Source organism: Neomonachus schauinslandi, chromosome 5 (assembly GCF_002201575.2).
Source record: "Neomonachus schauinslandi chromosome 5, ASM220157v2, whole genome shotgun sequence".
NCBI classification, from domain to species: Eukaryota; Metazoa; Chordata; class Mammalia; order Carnivora; family Phocidae; genus Neomonachus; species Neomonachus schauinslandi.
Genome location: NC_058407.1, coordinates 53,620,217 through 53,644,813, shown reverse-complemented (window position 1 = coordinate 53,644,813; position 24,597 = coordinate 53,620,217).

Below are 24,597 nucleotides of genomic sequence, written 5' to 3'. Positions count from 1 at the left end.
CCGGGAACTATAGGGCTAGAACCAACCTACCTCCTTTCAGCATTGTCTAAGGTTAGCTCAGAGCATCATTAAGAGAAAAATGAAGGGGGGGAAATCGGAGGGGAAGCCGAACCATGAGAGACTATGGACTCCGAGAAACAAACTGAGGGTTTTAGAGGGGAGGGTAGTGGGGGGATGGGTTAGCACGGTGATGGGTATTAAGGAGGGCACGTATTGAATGGAGCACTGGGTGTTATACGCAAACAATGAATCCTAGAACACAACATCAAAAACTAATGATGTAATGTATGGTGACTAACATAACATAATAAAATTAAATTAAAAAAAAATCATTAAGAGATGTGGTAGCACGATTGGGCAAGCTCCACAGAGCCAACAGGTGAATCATTCTGCTACTTAAGAACACAAAGCCAAATTTTGAAGAATTGCAAGCTTAGGCAACTCCTCTGCTTTGTGAGGTGCACATACCCAACAAAATTGATGCTTAAGTCTTTTCTATTGACATTTATTCCAAGTCACCCTTCTCATCAGCAGGCTGAGTTTGAGTATACTTAAACCTTGCTGGCTTTATTGGGATATTTCACATCTTCCCCCAAATAAAAAGTTTTGAAATGCAGGTTCTCACAAACCATTGAGTAACTCCACCCTGCAGGGCAGACAATACTTCAGATCATTCTATTCCTTCTTTTTCGCTCAGACTACTCTCTGGACCATCCTGGCTGACCACTCTGTGTAGGGCTCCTTCTGCGGGATTGGGCTGCTGCTTCTGTTAGTATGTCATATTTTATTGTTTTAATCCTCCCCATATTGAATGATTTCAAAAGTTAATACCTAACACTAGAAGAAAGTAGGAGGTGAATAAGTGTTAGCTAGATTAGCAAGTTAATTCTAATAATACCACATTTAGGAGGACCTATTTTTACCTTTGAAAAGTTTTAAGGTGAAGTAGGGTGTTGGGGGGATTGCTAAGGAGATGAAGGCTAAATATCTGGACAGGATTGAAGAAGAGGGGAGCAGAGGCCTTGCTGGTGATCACCCCCGACTCGATATCCTCACATATCATCACGATCGACAGTGCATGGATTAAAACTTTAAGGTCTGAACCTACATGTTACATGATTTGGGGGGAGACGTCTCCGTCAGCCCCACATTTATTTTTTTTTTAAATGTCGAGAAATCACTTTCCCTTAAAATATAAAGCACTTAACTATTTCCTACTCCTGGAATCAAATTCTGCTGACCAAAACTACGTAAATGATCAGGATCATTATATAAATGGACTGTGTCCTTCTATTTGTGACGTTCATTAGGCTACGATTTATTAGTGATTTGGAATCTTCAGGTAAAAGACACTGTTTTAAATAAAGAAATTTAAGCACAGTGCATCCATTTTTCTCCTTCCTACTGTTACTCTGTGTGTTTAAAGCAATCATTTGCTCTGTGTTCACAGTGTTGCTGTATTTGGAGAAAACCCATCTAAGACATTATAGACACCCTAGAAGAGAGTAAGAGAGAGACTAGTTTAAGAAAAGGCAGCCAAAGGAATTATTTGGGTTTTTGTTTTGTTTTGTTTTGTTTTAAATAAGATGGTAAGACACCTGAACAAAGAGATTAAGTAACAAAAAGAAAAGGGGTTCTAGAACTTAGAGTACGGTAACTTTCACTTATGTAATAAAGTGATTAAAAAAAAAAAACTACAGAAAAGTGGGCTCTGAGAGGACCCTTTAACAAGACCCAGCTTTGTCACTGCCTCCTTCAGGGACCCCACTAACACATCCTAATGCCTGCACTGCCTATGTGTCCCACAGCAACTTGACATGCAATCATATATTGCCTTGACTTCTTAAAATATTCTTGGCATGTGGAGTTGTCTCCATGGAGATTTTAACATGTACCTCTTAAAAATCCTTCAAATAGCCTGGAATAGCCACTTAAATATTTGGTGAGTGAATTGGATCTGGTGAATTGGGTCATGTTTGGGAGAGCTATTTAGAGATTCTTGTAACAGGACTTTGAAGGAGAAAAGAGATGGTAGAGTCTTAGATTGTACTTCAGACGGGAAACAAAGGGATCTCACCTCAGCAACCTTTGGATGAGACTACCTTAATCTTCCCTTGGCTTGCCTAAACCTTAGACAGATTTTGTCTTCCCTATAGACCGCTTCCTTTCCTTTTCTTATAACATGTACCTTAGAAAACTTGTAACTAATTTTTTTCTCTGCCTTTTTAAGACATAAATCTTTTTTTTTATTCAAGTATAATTAACATACAGTGTAATATTAGTTTCCGATGTACAATATAATGAATCAGCACTTCTGTACATTACTCGGTGCTCATCAGGATAAGCGTACTCTTCATCCCCATTACCTATTTCACCCATCCCCTGCCCACCTCCCCTCTGGCAACCACCAGTTTATTCTCTACATTTAAGAGTCTGGTTTTTGCTTGTTTCTCTTTTCTTTGTTCATTTGTTTCTTAAATTCCGTATGTAGGTGAAATCATATGACATTTGTCCTTCTCAGAGTACCTTGTTTCACTTAGCATTATACCCTCTGGATCCATCAGTGTTGTTGCAAATGGCAAAATTTCATTCTTTTTTATGGCTGAGTAATAGTCCACTGTGTGTGTGTGTGTACACACACCACTTTATCCATTCAGCTGTGGATGGACACTTGGGTTGCTTCTATATCTTAGCTGTTGTAAATAATGCTTCAGTAAATATTCAGGTGCATATATCTTTTCAAATTAGTGTTTTCATTTTCTTTGGAAATTCCACCCAGTAGGGGAATTACTGGATCATATGGTAATCCTATTTTTAAATTTTTGAGGAACCTCATACTGTTTTCCTCAGTGGATGCACCAATTTATGTTCAAAACAACAGTGTACAAATGTTCCTTTTTCTCCATGTCCTCGTTGACACTTGTTAGTTCTTGTCTTTTTGATACTAGCCATTCTGACTGGTGTGAGGTGATATCTTATTATGGTTTGCATTCCCTCTAGTCGTTGATGATGTTGAGCTTCTTTTCATATGTTGGCCATCTGTATGTTTTCTTTGGAAAAATGTGTGTGTCCTCTGCCCATGTTTTAATTGGCTTGCTTGTTTTAGTATTGAGTTGTATAAGTTCTTTCCATATTTTGGAAATTAATCCCTTATCAGACATATCACTTGCAAATATCTTTTCCCATTCAGTATGTTGCCTTTTTGTTTTGTTGATGACTTCCTTCACTATTGGAAAGTTTTTTAGTTTGCTGTAGTCCCATTAGTTTGTGTTTTTGTTTCTCTTGCCATAGGAGACATATCTAGAAAAAATGTTGCTAATGCCAGTGACAAAGAGATTACTGCCTATGTTTTCTTCTAGGAATTTCATGGTTTCAGGTCTCACATTAAATCTTTAATCCATTTTGAGTTTATTTTTGTGTATAGTGGAAGAAAGTGGTCCAGTTTCATTCTTTTGCATCCAGTTTTCCCAACAGCATTTGTTAAAGAGTCTTTTTCCTATTGTGTATTCTTGCCTCCTTTGGCGTAAATTAACTGACCTTTAAAGCATGAATTTATTTATGGGCTCTCTTGTCTATTCCACTGATTTATGTGTCTGTTTTTGTGCCAGTATGATACTGTTTTGATTATTATAGCTTTGCAGTATATCTTGAAATCTGGGATTGCAATACCTCCAGTTTTGTTCTTCCTTTTCAAGATCACTTTGGCTATGTGGGGGTCCTTTGTGGTTCCATACAAATTTTAGGAGTATTTGTTCTAGTTCTGTGAAAAATGATGATGGTATTTTGATAGGGATTGCATTAAATCTATAGATTGCTTCAGGTAGTATGGACATTTAAACAATATTCTCCCAATGAGCATGGAATATTTTTGCATTTGTTTGTGTTGTCTTCAATTTCTTTGATCAGAGTACAGGTCCTTTACCTCTTTGGTTAAGTTTATTCTAGATATTTTATTTTCTGGTGCCATTGTAAATGAGATTGTTTTCTTAATTTCTCATCTACTTTGTTATTAGTGTATGGAAATGCGACAGATTTCTGTACATTAATATAGTATCCTGTGACTTTACTGAATTCATTTATCAGTTGTAATAGTTTTTGGTGGAGTCTTTAGGATTTTCTGTGTGTAGTATCATGTCATCTGCAAATAGTGACAGTTTTACTTCTTCTTTACCAATTTGGAGGCCATTTATTTCTTGTCTGATTGCTGTGGGTAAGACTTCCAGTACTATGTTGAATAAAAGTGGTGAGAGTAGACATCCTTGTTTTGTTCCTGATCTTAGAGGGAAAGCTCCCAGGTTTTCACCATTGAGTATGATGTTGGCTGTGGGGTTTTTCACATACGGACTTTATTGTGTTAAGGCATGTTCCCTCTAAACCTACTTTATGGAGAGTTGTGTTTTTGTTTTTGTTTTTTTCTTTTTCATGAGTGGATGTTGTACTTTGTGAAATGCTTTTTCTGTAACTGTTGAGATAATCATCTGGTTTGTATCCTTTCTCTTGTTAAAGTGATATATCAAATCGATTGATTTGCAAATATCGAACCACCCTTGCATCCCTGGAATAAATCTCACTTATCATGGTGAATGATTTTTTAAATGTATTCTTGGGTTCAGTTTGCTAATATTTTGTTGAGGATTGTTGCATCTCTATTCTTCAAGATATTGGCTTGTGTTTTCCTTTTTTTGTGATGTCTTTATCTGGTTTTGGTATCAATGGTTTTGGTATAGAATGAACTTGGAATCCTTCCTTTATCTTCTATGTTTTAGAATAGTTTGAGGGTATTAACTATTCAAATGTTTGGTAGAATTCATCTGTGAAGCCATCTGTTCCTGGACTTCTGTTTGTTGGGAATTTTTTTTTAATTACTGATCCAATTTCATTGCTAGTAATTAATCTGTTCAGGTTTTCTATTTCTTCCTGATTTAGTTTTGGAAGGTTATATGTTTCTAGGAATTTATCCATTTTTTTCTAGGTTGCCCAATTTGTTGGAATATAATTTCTCAAAATCTCTTATAATCCTTTGTATTTCTGTGGTGTTGGTTGTTATTTCTCCTCCTTCATTTCTGATTTTGAGTTCTCTCTCTCTTTCTCACTTTGTTTTGGCAAATCTGGCTAAAGTTTTATTAATTTTGTTGATGTTTTTTCAAAGAACCAGTTCCTGGTTTCGTTGATCTTTTCTATGGTATGTTTTTAGTCTCTACTTATTTCTGCTCTAATCTTATTTTCTTCTTTCTACTGGCTTTGAGCTTTGTTTGTTCTTTTTCTAGCTCCTTTATGTGTGAAGTTAGATTACTTATTTGAAGTTTTTCTTGCTTCTTGAGGTAGACCTGTATTGCTATAATCTTCCCTTTTCAGGACAGCTTTTGCTGCATCCCAAAGATTTTGAACTGTTGTGTCTTCGTTTTCATTTGTCTCCATGTACTTTTTTATTTTTTATTTTTTTTATTTTTTTTTTAAAGATTTTATTTATTTATTTGAGACAGAGAGAATGAGAGACAGAGAGCATGAGAGGGAGGAGGGTCAGAGGGAGAAGCAGACTCCCCGCCGAGCAGGGAGCCCGATGCGGGACTCGATCCTGGGACTCCAGGATCATGACCTGAGCCGAAGGCAGTCGCTTAACCAACTGAGCCACCCAGGCGCCCATGTCTCCATGTACTTTTTAAAATTTCCCTTTTAATTTCTTCATTGACCCAATCATTGTTTAGTAGCATGTTATTTAGCCTTAGTATTTGTGTTCTTTCCAGATTTTTTCTTGTTAATGATTTCTAGTTTCATACTGTTGTGGTTGGAAAGGATGCATGATACGATTTTAATCTTTTTGAATTTATTGAGACTTGTTCTGTGGCCTAACAAGTGATCTGTTCTGAAGAATGTTCCATATCCACTTGAAAAGAATGTGTATTCTGTTGTTTTTCAATGGAATATTCTGAATTTATCTATTAGGTCCTTCTGGTCCAACGTGTCATTCAGAGCCACTGTTTATTTGTTGATTTTCTGTCTGGATGATATATCCATTGATGTAAGTGGGGTGTAAAAATCCCTTACTTTTATTATATTACTATAGATTTCCTCCTTTATGTCTATTAATACTTGGTGTATTTGGGTGCTCCCATTGGGTACATACATATTTACAATTTTTATATCCTCTTGTTGGATTGTTCCCTTTATCATTATTTAGTACCCTTCTTTGTCTCTTGTTATAGTCTTTGTTTTAAGTCTGTTTTGTCCAATATAAGTATTGCTACCCCAGATTTCTTTTCGCTTCCATTGGCATGAGACACTTGAGAGGGACTCCTGCCAAGCAAAGTGGGGTTTGGATGGGGCAAGTCATCAGGAGAACTAGAAGGCAGAGCACATGGTGTCAGCAAGCTACGTGGAGAGTGCTCACACTGGTTTCCACACAATGTAAATCTTTCTCTTACCAGTTTCACAACCCAGCAATGTCTTTGCAAGGACCTAAGTGCCATCTCTTTTGAAATGTAATCAGTAAGGAAGATAGAACCCTTATCTCCCAGTCTTTGGGGGAGGGTGGTAGGAGCCTAACTTCCACTGGGTGCCTTCCTCCAAGTTATAAAACCACCTGCTCTCAAGTTAGTTTTCTTTTGGGTAAGGACAGTTAACAAACACAGGTGGCCTAAGAGTCCCACTCCACAAACCTACTCTTAAAAACCCTCCCACTCATTTCCTCCTAGTTGGGTATCCATAGTTGTGTGCTCACTCCTCTATTGCTGACAGTAGTATCACCATAAAACCAATTTATTTGTCCATCTTATCCATGGAGGTTTCTTTTTCTTTAACACTCCGCTGCTCCAAGAAAAGGAACAGAGTTTAGGTTTAGGGTCCTACTGCCTCTGGACTTGACTGGTGTATAGGCCTTTGTAGGTCTGCCACATGCTTCAGCTCTGCCAAGGAATGGGGCACAGGACCCTTCATTTGGACATTAACCAAGCTGTATACCCTCCTACTCAAAGACACAGTCTTTTTCTTCTCTTCTTTCTTTTCCTTGCTCCTCCTTTCCCCATCTTTTTCCTCCTTTCCCCTTCTTTTTCCTCCTTTCCCCTTCTTTTTCCTTCCTCCCCCTTCTTTCTATTTCCTTCCCCCTTTTCCTCCTTCCTTCCTTTTTCTCCCTTCTTTCCCCCTTTCTTCCTCTTCTACTTCCTCCCCCTCTCTCTCTTTAGCAACAGTTACTTCTATTCCTGAAGGACACTTAATCTTTCTAATGAGCTCCAGCTTTCAGAAGAAATAGAATGAAACTGATTTCATTCTAATATGAAGGAAATCACCAGCATGGTTCTGCTTCCTACCCTGAAGAAGCCATTGAGACAAGGAAAGCTAAAGGGCCAGGGGAGAGAGTGGAGACAGAAAAGACACAGAAAACAAAAATAAACCTGATATCTCAACAAAATATACTACTAAAATAACATGACCAAATCATTCTCCTCAAGGAAAAATGAGACTTTGACCTCCATCATTTTTCTGTGAACAAGTCAAATGTAACTCCCCTTGACATGAGACAAAGTGATAGGCAACCTACAGACTAGCAGCCCTGGCATTACCCAGGAGCTTTCAGAGACACAGAATCTCAGGTCTTACCTCGACCGACTAGATTTTGACCTGCAGTGTAACATGTGTCCTCGGTGATGCCAATGCTTATTAAAGTTTGAGAACCCTTGCGTGGAGAACAGCACTATATGTCCAGTACAGTTGAGCAATTTATATTATTACCAGCACTTTTTCTCAACACATGAGGAAACAAGACAATGAGAAGTAAGGTAATTTGTCCACAAGTCACAAAGCTAATAAATAATAATGACATTAAAAATAATAATAATAATAATGACATTAAATAAAAGTCAAGTCGAAGCCCTGATTCTGCTGTTTACTGGCTAGGTGACCTTAAGCAAGTTGCCTAAACTTTCCAAGGCTGTTATACCATCTGAACAATTGGGGTTGTATATACATCCCATAGTTGTTAGGTAGATTAAATGAGATAACTTGTATACAGAATTACACATACACAAATGCTATTTATATATTCAGTGGTTCTGATCATCTCTAGGAAAAACTAGCCATCCTATTGAAAAATAAAATGTATTTAATCATCCTTATGTTATATGTGAAATACCAATCAAGGTAACTACAACAGGAGGTATAAGAAACAGTGCTGAGGAGAATTTACTTCATCTTCAGATCTTTGGCTGTGGAAGGACCTGGTGTGTAACAGCCAGAGACTAGCGAAGAAATTGACAGGTCAGAAATCTCAAAGAGAAAAATGAAAAGCCAGGGGAGGAAATGTTTGAAGGGGCATCTTTTATTTGCCAATTAGCAGATTTTTTTTTTAATTTTTGTATTAAACACTCAAGTGTTTAAAGTTAGCATAATCAGTCGTTTTGTAGGTTTTCCCTTTGTTTTTTGCTTTGTTTCTTTTTCTTAGCTAGAGGTTTACTCCATAGGGCAGAAGAAGATGAGAGACATAAAAGGTGGAACCCGTAGAGAAGTTGTGAGGTTAAAGTCACGTTCCTAGAATACCGGTACAATACGAGGCCTGCCTGCCAAGCCATGAGGCAAATGGAGAAATCTCCTACAGTGTTTTCAAAGAAACCAGATATGGAAACCAATCCAAAAACAAGCCGTGTGAAGTGTGACAAAAATCATGCTGTTGCCAACACCCGCCTTCCCTTTTCCCAGAAGCACACACTGTAGTGCGCACATTCACTTCTGCACATAGACACACACGTACCCTTATATACCCTCGTCATCTCTCTGTCCCCAGTGTTTTGCTTGGCTGGCCACCAGAGTAGAGGTTCTGAAATCATACTGTATCTAGTACATTTGAAAAAGAAAAAAAAAAGTTGATTTTAAATTTCCTTTAAAATATATTTTTATCTCAAACTGTATCACCAAACACGTAACATGAGGCATCCCACCGTGTAGGCAGGGAACATTGCTAGGGTTCCTAATACCATTTGAACCTTCAATTTCCTAATTATCACCTACTCACTACTCCTAGAATGGACCTGTTAGTGTATTTTATAGTATTAATAGATCTTTTATTAGCAATTATGTTTCAGAATTGCTTTTCATATAAAAAGCCTTGCACTAACTATGTCATCCCATTGATCTTACCTCAATGCACTCCTTACAGTCATTTCAAATAGCTAATAACTTGCTAATATAACTTTACAGGTACATTTTGTACCTTTCTCTCCACCTATTGTAGACATACCAGCTCATTAAACACTGTGAAGGAATACTGGGTAAGGCCCCTTCTTTTAACAAGCCAGCAGTGTGAAACCAAAGCGTAGCTTTTTCTTGTGATGATCTTGCCGCACCACCTCCATAATACCAGGAGGTAGGATATGGGGACAGAATATCTCCTGGAGCTGCTTCTACAAGGGACAGTTAATATTGGGGTGGTATTAAAAAAATTAAAAAAAATATTGGGGTGGTATTTCTCAAGCTTTCTTTCAGATGTTGTTCTAATCTTCTGGTTCCTGTCTTGTGTCATTTCAAAGTCTTACTGGCGCAGTTAGCTGGCTGAATGAGGAACATGCCGAGGTTATACTGAGCAATGAAACTCGTGTCAAGGCACACTGCCACACTAATATCACTAGTTTCAGTCCAGACCTGTCTGTAACAGCACATAAAAAGAACAACGAGTTGCTGTCACTTGGCAAAATAACATCAAGGACGGCTTGAGTCTGCAGGAATCCTCATGGGATGATGGTTGCTAACATAGTTACTAGCTATAAAACACAGGATCTTTCTGTTCCCGGTAGTCCTTGTGGTTGTGTTTGATTATTTGGAGGTTAGGTTGGAATGAAATGTGTTTTCACTAGTACAGACTGTTTAATAAACTACTTACAGGTAAGAGAGAAATATGCCTGCAATTGTCTATATATTCAATAAGAAAATAGAATTCAGTTAACAGTAGAACCAATAAGAATTTAGTGGAGTCTCTTGCTGAGTTTACCATACATTTATATAGAATAGATACTGCATACCTGCCAGAAAAAAAAAAAAAAACCAGACCAGAGCTTAATTTGAATTCCATTACCCCAGTTAAATAATATAAAATGACAAAATTTTTCAGTAATTGTATTCTTTTATTATACCCACTGTTGATGCTTTCAAATAAAATCAGTCATCTCTTACAAACAGTGTTTTTCTTGGGGGCCCTTTTAGTGAACGACTACTTCCAGAGTCTTCACTGAGTGAAAACCCCCACTGACTTAATTCGCTTACAGATATTTTCATAACCTCTCTCACATGAGCATAAATGTTCATGGGCTACATCCAAGAAGTTAACAAGCCTAAGATAACAGCTCTGCCGAGCTATGAACTCAATTCCTCCTCCACTTTGAGGGAGAACATGTGATACTAGCAAAATAATGAAATGCAATACATCAACCTGTCTGCCTAGAGAATTCAACTTGCTCAGAATAAATTAATTTCAGCCACAGGTCTGGAGATTGGAAATGCAAATGAGCCAACATGGCTGCACCACCAATGCCATCTAGTTTTCACCATAGCGTTAGGGGTTTTTTTTAAGATTTTATTTATTTGTCAGAGCCCACACAAGCAGGGGGAGTGGCAGGCTGGGGGAGAAGCAGGCTCCCCGCTGGGCAGGGAGCCCCATGTGGGACTCAATCCCAGGATCATGACCTGAGCTGAAGGTAGTCGTTTAACTGACTGAGACACCCAGGCATCCCTATAGCGTCAATTTTCACTGAGTAGAACACAGAGGTTGTGGCTCTCACTCAGTGCTCCTATAATGCTTTGTACACGCTGCTATTTAAGCCTTTTCATCAATGGATTGAACTTACTTCTTTGGATAAATTTTGCCCCTTAATGATCTTGCATCCCCTGAATGTAGGGAGGAACATATTTTTGGTTTTAACACATGCTTTTTGAATGAATGAATGAATGAATTCTAGACATTTCCATTTTTCCCCCAAATGACTTAAGCCCTTCAATTTCAACTTATGTGTTTAATTTTAGTACTATTTTAGGTTTGCAGATATTTCAAATTTCAAATCTACCATCTCATTTTATTTTGCTAATGATCTTTCAAAGACTATTTCAAATATAACTTCAACCATGGAGCCTTTCTTAATTCCTCCTACTGCTGTGATCTTTTCCTCTTTTGAATATCCATAGCACTTGAAAGTATTTCTCTTCCAGAACCCTGCTTATCCCCTTTAATTCAGAGCTATTTTTTGTAATCTTTTTATTTTCCCAAACCCATGATAGACTAAAATTTCCTCAAAGACAGGGCTCATCTTTTCATCAGTTCAGAATGTAGCCATGTACATGGTGTTGTACATGCAACTTAACCAAAATTATTGATCGTAAAATATGGCTCAATACTATAAAGAATATCTTAACTGATTTCAAAAAATAAATGACAGTCCCTTCTTGTAAAACATTCTGGCCTTAAAAAATAAAATTGAAATACATGGAATTTACCTAATCCAACTAATTAATCAAAAGGACAAGTATAGGCTAATATATTTATAGGTATCTGCATAGAGAAACAGGTAATGTTTTGAAAGGTAGAGTAAAAAACAAAAAGCAAAATCTGTGAAAGACAAACATCAGGAGCTATACTGTTGTACAGAAGAATGAGCTCTGCCATTTGCTATTTCATGGGACCTTGGGAAAATTGCGTTGCCTTTTCAGGTCGCTATAAAATGGACACAATCATGCCTACTTTATTTGTTGTGAGAAGAGCAAGATTTCTGAACTTTTCTCTAAACTCCAAGATGCTACGCAAATATAAGGTGTTTTTAAACACACAGGCTGTGGGTTCAGGAATAAAATGAAATGAAGATGGATAGGAAGGTAAGGTCGCATTGAAAACTCAAAGTCAAACAGAGCAGCTTGGATTTGATGAAGTAGAAAGTAGATGTGCATGTATCTTTAATGTGGAGAATGACATTATAAAAGTAGTTTTAAGTTGGATAATCAAGAACTATCCTGTGGAATTGAAGTTAAGACTGACAGAGGAAGACAAATACTGTATGTTCTTACCTATATGTAGAATCCAAAAAAAGTTAAACTCTTGAAAATAGAGTAGAATGGGGGTTGTCAGGGGCAAGAGGAGGGATGGGGAGATGTTGGTCAAAGGGTACAGATTTCTAGTTGTAAGATGAATACGTTCTAAGAGTCTAATGTACAGCATGGCTATATATAGATAGCCATTTTCAAATATATATAAACAGTATCATTAAGAGAGTAGATCTTAAATCCTCTCACCACAAAAGAAAATGTTAATCATGTGAGGTAATGAAGGTGTTAACTAACCTTATAGCAGTAATCATTTCCCAACAGATGTGATCAAATCATCATATTGTATGCCTTAAACTTATACAATGTTGTATGTCAGTGATGTCTAGTACAACTGGGGTGGGGAGAAGATGCAGTAAATTTGTACGTGTGAGGTAGGACCCAGAGTTTAGTATTTTTAAAAAACGCCAACTGAGGGCGCCTGGGTGGCTCAGTTGGTTAAGCGACTGCCTTCGGCTCAGGTCATGATCCCGGAGTCTCGGGATCGAGTCCCACATCGGGCTCCCTGCTTGGTGGGGAGTCTGCTTCTCCCTCTAACCCTACCTCCTCTTGCGCTCTCTCTCTCACTCTCTCTAATAAATAAATTAAAAAATAATAATAATAAAAAAATAAAAAAAAAAAAACAAACGCCAACTGATTCCTGTGAGTCAAACTGAGAATCGGACTACATGCAATGATTATCATACTTTAATATGCATAAATTTTACTTGAGGACATTGTCAATATGCATATTTTGAGGCAGTGTGTCTGGGTTGCATCTGAGATTCTGCATTTCTCATAATCCATAGGTTCTTCCAAAACGCCTTACTCTCAAACTCTCATGGATAAAATTTTTAAAATGATCTGCAATAGTTCCAAGTCAGAATTCTTGGACAATATGTCATATTTGGGAGAATTATTTTGTAGGGGTTTTTTTGCATTTTCCCAGTTTTGTTATTTATATATCACATTTTCTTTATCCATTCATCTGTCGATGGACACTTAGGTTCTTTCCATATTTGGCTATTGTGAATAATAGCCAAGTTCACTGCAGTGAACATGGGGGTGCAGATATTCCTCCAGGATGATGATTTCATTTCCTTTGGATGTGCACCCTGAAGTGAAATTACTGGATCATATGGTAGTTCTGTTTTTAATTTTTTTGAGGAACCTCCCTACTATTTTCCATAGTGGTTGAATTAGTTTACATTTCTGCTAACAGAGCACAAGGGTTACCTTTTCTCCACATTCTTGATAGCATTTGTTATCTCTTGTCTTTTTGATGATAGCCGTTCTACTAGGAGTGAGGTGATATTGTCGTTTTGACTTGCATGTCCCTAGTAAAATTAGTGATTTTGAGCACCTTTACATGTACGTAGGCATTTGAATATCTTCTTTGGAAAATTGTCTCTTGGGGTCCTTTGCCCACTTTTAATTGGATTATTTGTAGTTTTGTTAATGAGTTGTATGACTTTCTTATATATTTTGGATATTAATCCCTTATGAGATGTATGGTTTGCCAATATTTTCTCCCATTCCATAGGTTGCCTTTCTATTTTGTTGTTTCCTTTGCTGTACAGAAGCTTTTTAGTTTGATGTAGTCTTGCTTGTTTTTTTATTTTGTTGCCTTTGCTTTTGGTGTCATATCTAAAAAATTGTTGCTAAGATCCATGTCGAAGAGTTTTTTCCCTGTTTTCCTGTAGGATTTTTATGGTTTTAGGTCTTACATTTGAGTCTGTAATCCATTTCGAGTTAACTTTTATGAGTGGTGTAAGAGAGGGGTTTGGTTTCATTCTTTTGCATATGAATATCCAGTTTTCCCAGCACCGTTTATTGAAGGGATTGTCTTCTCCAATGAGTATCCTTGGCTTCCTTCTCAAATACTAGTTGACCATATATGAATGGGTTTATTTGGGGGACTCTTGATTCTGTTCCATTGGTCTTATGTCTGCATTTATGCCAGTACCATACTGTTTTGATTACTATAGCTTTGTAATATACTTGAAATCAGGAAGTATGATGCTTCTTCTTTTTAGAGTTGTTTTGACTATTTAGGTCCTTTTGTGTTCCTAAATGAATTTTAGATTTTTTTTTTCTGATTCTGTAAAAACAAAATGCCATTGGAATTTTGATAGGGGTTGCTTTGAAACACTACTAATGTTTGCATTAAAAACACTAATTTTTGTATGTTGATTTTTGTATCCTTCGGCCTTACTAAATTTGTTGTTTAGTTCTAACAGCTTTTGGTGGAGTCTTTAGGATTTTCTATATATAAAACCACGTCATCTGCAAATAGAGATTGTTTTACTTCTTCCTTTCAAATTCTGGTGCCTTCTGTTTCTTTCTTGCCTGGTTGCTGTGGCCAGAACTTCCAGCACTGTGTTGGATAGGAGTGGTAAGAATGGGCACCCTTGACTTGTTCCTAAAATTAGAGCAAATGCATTCAAAATTTCACCATTGGATATATTAACTCTGGGCTTGATTTAAAAAAAATTTTTTTTATTTAAATTAAATTAATTAACATATATTATTTGTTTCAGGGGTTCAGGTCTGTGATTCATCAATCTTATATAATACCCAGTGCTCATTACAAAATAAATTTTAAACACACACACACACACACACACAGTATTCAGCAGGCCCTGGTGATAGACCACAATCAAGATGACTAAGCTAGGAGATAGCTATAGAAATTTAGGGGAGAGGTGTTGAAGCCTGACAGTGACACATAAAATGAGGAAGAAGGGGAAGACCCAAAAGACATCTTAATGGAATACTGACTAGAACTTGAGCAGATAGGGACAGGATGATGGCAAAAAGGTAAGATGAATAAAATTGAGATAAGGAAAATGAATGGTGGCACAGTAACAGAACAAGTAAAAAGGGATGTCAGTGTCATACATTATTTTATGTTGGATATGAATTTGGAAACAGTGGTTAGACTCTGCAGTTTGGATTCTAACCAAATTCCTGTAGTGGAACCACATAAATTTTGGGAGGAACTAGATAGTTTATTATCTAGAAAAGTCAACTTTTCTAGTTGACTTTAGCCCTTAACTTTCTGGATAGGGGAAAAAGTCTTCACTGTCGTAAGTGATAATCTCAGGAAGTTCACCTGTTATTTACCAACAATATTATATCTGGCATTTTTTTTTACTTTCCAAACTGTATCTTTCTGATGCTCTAGCCTATTTATTTAAAAAAATATATCTCTTAAACAGCCTGAATCAACTTGTATTTTTAAAATTAAGTAGCATCATTTATTGGATACTTAGCACTTGTTATAAATATGATGGGGTGCAAAATAGAGAATCAAAGATTCTTTACGTGTTCATATGGTGTTCACAATCTAGAAACTAAAGGGCAAGTCCACAGTCCTTCCCAGGTGCTATAAATGACACTTTTTAATTTCAAAATCGGTTGTATCTGATCCTTGAGTTTTTTTTTTTTTTAAGATTTTATTTATTTGCCAGAGAGGGAACACAAGCAGGGGGAGAAGGAGGGGAAGAAGCAGGCTTCCCGCCGAGCAGGGAGCTCGATATGGGGCTCAGTCCCAGGACCCTGGGATCATGACCTGAGCCAAAGGCAGACGCTTAACGACTGAGCCACCCAGGCGCCCCTGATCCTTGAGTTATTCCTGGCCAAAGCAGGCTTGATAGTAAAAGTTAGAAATTCATGTTTCTTTGAAAAGCCAGTGTCTGTTACGAACCTCAGTAACTTGGAAACCCACTAAATTAAAATATAACCTTGCCTTTGCTCTGCATACAGTGGCTGGACTTTTGCCTCAGTTTCTCTGCAGAGTCCTTCTACTCTGGGCTTTACTATTTTGACTGCCAATCTAAGTCTTGTTAGATGTTTTCCTTGGGGATAAATTTTGTATATGGCCTGTCCTGGCCATAAATATGCTTCAAGCGTATCTTGTCACCTAAACTCATATTACTATGATTTTTTTCATCACATTCAGTCATTCTTTAATTCAATACCTATTGAGCATCTAATACATTCCAGGTTGGTTCTTATATTACAAAACTACATTTACCTGCCTGAATCAAGCCTAACCCTTCTAAGAATTCCACTCTACTCTAAGATTATGGACCCAGAATAGGAAAAAAATGTGTGTGTGTGTGTGTGTGTGTGTGTATTTCCCTAAGCAAATTTAAATTATGTAATGCCTTCTGCATAACATACACCTTTTGCAGGTTCCTGTATGAGCTCGCTGTGCATGCAGTTTCACGAACGTCATGCCATTTCTTATATTCTTTCATCTGGTACCTGGTTTCCAACCCCCATACTGATCCCTATTCACCTACTCTTTCAATCTTAGTTCACATGATAAATGCCAACTTCTTTTTCATTACTAAGCTCTGGCACAGTTTATTGTCAACAATCTTTGGTTTTGTTTCTTTGGAGAGTAAATCAATCTTGCCTCTGTGGAGGCTTGAAAAAAGCATTAATTATAAAGAGGCTACTTGTCCCAATTTTCCTCTTCTGGGCTCCATAATCTTAAAAGAAATTGTCTTGTGGATCTTATCCATCTAAATGCCAGCCTAACAGAATACCTGAGCAACTGAAAAAGTCGTTTAACTCTGAACCTTATAAGGACAGCAAAATATGTAGTTCAGAGTGACATTCCCCACTGTGGAATAAGAATTGGATACCTATTACTTAGCATTTCATAACAATATGAAAACACTTTTTAAAAAGCTATCCATACAGTGGGGCTGTGATACTAATCCTGTAAATCTTGATTAAGGGACAGTGAAAACCTTCAGGGTAATAGGGCACCATTCTAGCTATGATTCCTCCTGTGTTGTCAAAGTTATGCTTATCTTCTCCTGTGGACTCCACACAATTCTTGTCTTCTGAAAGTCTGTTCACAGGTGTTACTTTCTTATCACTGGGCTCTTATCGTCAGTGTTGCCTTTTAAAGTTGCTGAAGTTTTATACAGGTATCCAAACTGTGACCGAGACAAGTTGGTTGTTCACCCATATCCTCTTTCTCTAGATTACATGTCCTTGCACTGAAGTGTGACCATGTGACTAAGCTCTGACCAATGGAATATGGGCAGGGAACCACACCTGTGGAAACCTTTCCACACATGGTTCTCTGTGCTCTGTTTCTCTTCCAACTAGCTAGAAGGGAGATGACTGTGAGGGCCACCTTTGGAACCATGGGTTAAAAATGTTAAAATCATAAGACAAAAGATGATGTTTTAAATCACTGAAAGAATAACCACCCACCAATTGGGAATACCTGTTTGAATATCATGGTAGAGAAAAATATTGATAATCTACTGAAATTTGAAGATTTTACCTATTATAGAAGCTAGTATTATCTTAATTAATAATGCACTATATTATTAAAACTGGAGATGGTTGAAGTGCTACATTTCTGCTCATTGCCTTTATGAATTGGATATTTTGTGCTTGGCTACTCATCTGATAAGTATTGTATGTATTTATGTCTTGGATTTGAATTTCAAAGCTCTAAGTTCTCTTTACTCTTTTCCTTAGTAGTAAACAATTATACCCTAAGTCTAGTTAAAATTTATGCATCTCTTCTCTTCCTACTCCTATTTCTATAGCATAAAGGAGAAAGAAAACAGGAAAAGGAAAGGCATACAGCTTCTCAACCCAGCTCATTCTGCATCAGTGAAGGAAAACAAGGAAACCTTAGTGGTGATAATTAAGGTCCAAAGTATCTGTGGATGTGTAGGTAGATGAGCAGCAAAAAAAGACTCTTAAAACCAAATTCCAGTTTGGAAAGTGAACTGGGAAGCTGCTTTGTCTTCCACTAGCTTGCCTGAAGACTGTCTACCTAGTTGGATAAAGTCATGACATGGGAAGTGGTGACTAGAAACCGGTCTTAGCTGTCAGATCCCCTACCATGTAGGTTTCTATCCCCTCCATCTGCCCATGAAGAGATGCACTTATCTTCTCCATTCTCTGGGGTCCCTCCCTTGACTGATGGTAGATATTTTTGCTTTGGGCTCTGTCTCAGTGCTTAGAATTTAAGAAGTGCTTTGCATTTTTTACTAACACCCTCTTATTATGTTGGGAAGTTTATACAGGTTAGCTTATATATTCTGTCAAGGATAAATAACTCTTATTCCATCTTGTCACACAAATACCCATTCTCATAATGCAATGGTGTCACAACACTCCTGACCCAGAAATAGAGTCCTTACAAAATCTTGTAAATAGTAAAGGAAAAGCTTTTTAAATTGGGACTTAGATCTCTAACCTCTTTTCCTCAGTAATACTACTCAACAAATACTTATTAAACATCTGCTCTGTGCAAGTCCCTGGGTTTGGCTATAGCCAAAATACTGGCTCCTGCCCTTGTTGGAGCTTTAAGTTTAGTCAAGTATGTTGGAAGGGAAGGTGTGTTCTGTTCTTGTTGCTAGGAACTATACTTTTCTGATGATTACTTCAACTGAAAATACCTTCCTGTTTAACATCATTAGTAGTTTGAAGGAGCTAAAGAACATATTTAAAATACTCACATTCCATATCCTGGGAGTCACAACAATTGTGTTATGTCTTCACCTGCATTTTCAAAACAAGTTTGTGGGGTGCCTGGGTGGCTCAGTTGGTTAAGCATCTGCCTTCAGCTCAGGTCATGATCTTATGGTCCTGGGATGGAGCTCTGTGTGGGGCTCCCTGCTCAGCCAGGAGTCTGCTTCTCCCTCTCCCCTTACCCTGCCCCCCCCCATTCATATACTCTCTCTCTTTCTCGCTCTCTCAAATAAATAAAATCCTTTTAAAAAAAGCAAGTTTGCATTGTTTAGCACAAGAACCATATTTCATAAATTATCTTTTTTTTTAAGACTTTATTTTTGAGAGAGAGATAACACAGAGGGAGAATGAGAGGAAGAAGCAGACTCCTTGATGAGCAGAGAGCCAGATGTGGGACTCCATCCCAGGACCCTGAGATCACGACCTGAGCTGAAGGTAGACGCTTAACGGACTGAGCCACAGAGGTGCCCCTATAAATCATTATTTATCTTTTTTAAAGATTTTATTTATTTCTTTGACACAGAGGGAGAGAGATCACAAGCAGGGGGAGTGGCAGGCAGAAAGAGAAGCAGGCTCCCCACTGAGCAGGAAGCCTGATGCGGGTCTCTGTCTCAAGACCCTGGGATCATGACCTGAACCAGAGGCAGACACTTAACTGATTGAATCACCCAGATGCCCCTAAATCATTATTTCTGTTGCCGAGCACAATACCTGGCACATGGGAAACCTTCAACAAATATTTAAGTGATTTTTCTAGGCAGTTCTGTGACCAGTGTGCCTGGGTGATATTGCTGATGGCATCAACAATGGTTGTGGTCTCCTGTTACCTTCTAGTCACATGAAAATCATAGAAATGTGCCTTACTGATGGTGAAAAGGGCTCAGTCAGCCCTAGAGAAATCGCTTCATTAAACCTGTTTTCAGTTCAGAGTCGCATCTCTTTCTCACACTGTTGCCAACATCTCCACATTTCTATCTTATGGAAAGTATTTCTGGGTATACCCACCTACTCACACTGAAAAAAACAGGAGGGCAAGTTTACATGCTTGCCCTTATTTCAAGAGAAGGAACTGTGAGAGTACATTCGTCAATCATTCTCTAGAAAGTAAGGAGAGGAGTAAAATCTTTGGGAAATCCATAATAAGGTGAGTGGGTGTGCAGGAGACAGGTGGCAGAGTTGTAAAAATCAGAGTAATTTCAATGACAGAAACTTCTTACTCCACATATGATATGAAAATATTAGGGGAAAATTCAAAATATCAAATTCTAACAAGAAAACTGAGTGTAGTTATCAGAAAATCTATGCCACTGACCTGAAAATTCATTCCTGTATCGATAGCAACTCTTTCCAAAAGCTTAATTAAAATTTTGTCATTAAGGATCTTAAACTGCTTATGTACAGATTCTTCAGAAAACATGCATTTTGTAAAGTAAGCATTTGATTTTATTTACATCTTTATTTTGTGGCTCCATGAAGAGAAGTTCCAAATTACCATCAAATGCTTACAAAGCACATATATACAAGAAAGTTACAATTATTTATATATATACATATATATAACATTTATACATTTTAAAAATTATATATATACATATATATAATCACCTTCTGGTATAATTGGAGATAGCTATATTTTTGTTAGCCTATAAAATTATAGTAAGTAGTTTAGGTGATAGTCCTATCAGAAAAAAAAAGAGGCTTTCATTCCTTATGCCCCTTAAAGGTTTTACTATAATCAGCTTACAATAAGACAAACATAATAAGACCTCTACATTCCTGAAAAACAACCAACTTAAATGAATTCCAAAAATTAAATCAGATTATTTTATCTTTTTTTTATTTTTTGCAAACTTTTGGAAATAAGAATAGGTTATACCATCAAGTTACTTGGCATTGTCATAATTGAAGATAAACAAAAAATAAAAGGCAGATACTGACTTTCAAATAAAGATTCACTCAACTATTCTATATGGCTTCCCACAAAAATTAAAATCCAAGGCATGCTTATTCAGTTATATTGTGGTATTTATAAGATTGTTCAAGGAATGGAGGGATTCATGCCATTTAAAAGAGGAAATGATACAATATTCAAAACTGAGGAAGACACAAAGAGATGGAAAAACATTCTGTGCTCATGGATTGGAAGAATAAATACTGTTAAAATGTGTATGCTACCCAGAGCAATCTACACATTCAATATAATCCCTATCAAAATACCATCGACATTTTTCATAGAGCTGTAACAACTAATCCTAAAATTTGTATGGAACCAGAAAAACCCTGAATAGCCAGAGGAATGTTGAAAAAGAAAACCAAAGCTGAGGGCATCACAATTTCGGACTTAAAGCTATATTACAAACCTGTAATCATCAAGACAGCATGGTATTGGTACAAAAACAGATACATAGATCAATGGAACAGAATAGAGAACCCAGAGATGGACCCTCAACTCTGTGGTCAACTAATCTTCGACAAAGCAGGAAAGAATGTCCAATGGAAAAAAGACAGTCTTTTCAACAAATGGTGTTGGGAAAATTGGACAGCCACATGCAGAAGAATGAAACTGGACCATTTTCTTACACCATACACAAAGATAAACTCAAAATGGATTAAAGACCTAAATGTGAGACAGGAATCCATAAAAATCCTAGAGGAGAACATAGGCAGCAACCTCTTTGACCTCAGCCGCAGCAACTTCTTGCTAGACACGTCTCCAAAGGCACAAGAAACAAAACAAAAAATGAACTACTGGGACTTCATCAAGATAAAAAGTTCTGCACATCAAAGGAAACAGTCAACAAAACTAAAAGGCAACCTACAGAATGGGAGAAGATATTTGCAGATGACATTACAGATAAAGGGCTTGTATCCAAGATCTATAAGGAACTTCTTAAACTCAACACCCAAAGAACAAATGATGCAATCAAGAAATGGGCAGAAGACATGAACAGACATTTTTCCAAAGAAGACATCCAAATGGCCAACAGACACATGAAAAAGTGCTCAACATCACTTGGCATCAGGGAAGTCCAAATCAAAACCTCAATGAGATATCACCTCACACCAGTCAGAATGGCTAAAATGAACAAGTCAGGAAACGACAGATGTTGGCAGGGATGCGGAGAAAGGGGAACCCTCCTACACTGTTGGTGGGAATGCAAGCTGGTGCAGCCACTCTGGAAAACAGTATGGAGGTTCCTCAAAAAGTTAAAAATAAAGCTACCCTATGACCCAGCAACTACACTACTTGGTATTTACTCCAAAGATACAGATGTAGTGAAACAAAGGGGCACCTGCACCCCAACGTTCATAGCAGCAATGTCCACAGTAGCCAAACTGTGGAAGGAGCCAAGATATTCTTCGACAGATGAATGGATAAAGAAGATGTGGTGTATATATATACAATGGAGTATTACTCAGGCACCAGAAAGGACGAATACTTACCATTTACATTGATGTGGATGCAACTGGAGGGTATTATGCTAAGTGATATAAGTCAAGCAGAGAAAGACAATTATATGTGGATGAGTATATGTACTCATACGTGGAATATGAGAAACAGTGCAGAGGATCATAAGGGAAGGGAGGGAAAACTGAATGGGAAGAAACCAGAGAGGGAAACAAACCATGAGAGACTGTTAACTATGGGAAACAAACTGAGGGTTGCCGAAGGGGAGATGGGTGGGGGCGTGGGGTAACTGGGTGATAGGTATTAGGGAGGGCACATGATGTAATGAGCACTGGGTGTTATACACAACTGATGAATTGTTGAACCCTACATCTGAAACCATGATGTACTGTTTGTTGGCTAATTGAATTTAAATTTAAAAAAAAAATGAAACACATTGGAAAATACTAGAGAATAACAGTAATAACAAATATATCAGACATTTCAAGTTTTTGTCAAAAAAGACATGACTAATAGGCAACCAAAATGAAAATTTACCACAGAAAATGAGATGAGTAAGAGAAGAAAGGCCATCCCATATAGGTAATATATATCTATTTCTGTACATACATGTATATATGTATGTGGCTATACGTATAAACCAAAAAAGACTCTTAGGTAGGAAGTGAAATCCCCTTAGGAATCCACCTCTCAAGTAAACTGGAATTGATTCTCAAAGGCAACATTGTTACAAGAACAACTGCATGGAATGCATCAATAATAAAGTGAGAATAAATCTCAAAGCCAACTATAATCCCAACTACTGTCCCATAGTTCATATACGTTCAGATCGAGTGTATGCCCCTACAAAAAAAAATGCCCAATTCACTCTCAAACTTCAAGGAGGTGAGGAATAGAATCTTCAGTTGATCCTGAGAATAATTCAATTTAATTTTTCCTGAGGCAGCATCCTGCCACCTACATATTATCTCTCCCTTGAGTTGAAATAACTCAGCATTAAAATGAAAAAAAAAAAAACTTAATGCAGAAAATACAGCTTTGGAACTATTGAATTGCAGTCCAAATTTGACTATAAAATTTAGGGAGTTAGTATAAAACCCAAAGCTGAGTCACAAGGTAGTAAACATATGGGTTCACACATCCATCATAAACAGCCCTATTGGGAAAAATTAAGAGAATCCAGGTGGAAATAGTCACCAAAATTCTAGTGCACTTTAGTCTTTGGTCACCCCTCATCACCACCACAACCATTTTTAGTGTTTAGAGAGAGTGACAGGCAATAATAGAGAAGTGGTCATCATAAGCACTCCTTCCCACATTATGGATTAATTTCAGTCCACAGTATAAGAAGGGTGTTTTTGTTTATTTTTCCCTCTTTTGGTACAATTCTTCTGTTTATGGTTCTGTTTCAAGCCAAGATTACCAAAATGGCAGCTTAGTGTTTAGATTCCCCAGGTTGGCATTAACACAAAGCACATTCAAAGCAAATGTCATCACACCATGCCAAGAACATGCACTCTGATGCTCTGGATGAACTTCAACTTTTGATGCTTCCCTAAAATTATACCAAAGAAATGAAAATGTGGCCATAGTTTTCCAAGTATCACAAAGTATATACAGAGCAAAAAACGAATTCCATTCAGTTTATACATAGGAAGACTTAATTGCCCCTGGAAAGAAACTCTGATTTTAAATATCACATGTGATTATTTTTTTTAAATACAGGAAACTCAGAACAAAGAAAAAATAAAAATGACCATTATATCACCACCTGGGTAGAACCATCATTAATATTTAGAATATTTTTCACATTTTTCTTTAAATTCATGAGTGTGTTCATGTACGTATGTATATATGACTAACAGTTTATTTTTACATAGTCTATATTTTATTTAATGTATCTTATTTGCTATGTAATTAAAAAGTCTTCGTGGAGGGCACCTGGGTGGCTCAGTTGGTTAAGCGACTGCCTTCGGCTCAGGTCATGATCCTGGAGTCCCAGGATCGAGTCCCGCGTCGGGCTCCCTGCTCAGTGGGGAGTCTGCTTCTCCCTCTGACCCTCCTCCCTCTCATGCTCTCTGTCTCTCATTCTCTCTCTCTCAAATAAATAAATAAAATATTTAAAAAAAAAAAAAAAAAAAGTCTTCGTGGAAATTAATGGTTTCATAATATTTAAACAATGATTATTTTTTACTGTGGTTTTTTTTTTTAAAGATTTTATTTATTTGACAGAGAGAGAGATAATGAGAGCAGGAACACAAGCAGGGGGAGTGGGAGAGGGAGAAGCAGGCTTCCCGCCGAGCAGGGAGCCCAATGTGGGACTCGACCCCGGGACCCCGGGATCATGACCTGAGCCGAAGGCAGACGCTTAACGACTGAGCCACCCAGGCGCCCTTACTGTGTTTCTTTTTAATTTTTGTTTCCAGTTTTAATTGACATATAACATTCTGTAGTTAAGTTGTACAACATAATGATAACATACTTTTCATGTATCTGCTGGGTGTTTGTATGTCTTCTTCAGAAAAATGTCTATATGGTTCCTCTGCCCATTTTTTAACTGGTTTGTTTTGTGTTGTTGAGTTCTATGAGTTTCTTAACCCCTTATGAGACATTAACCCCTT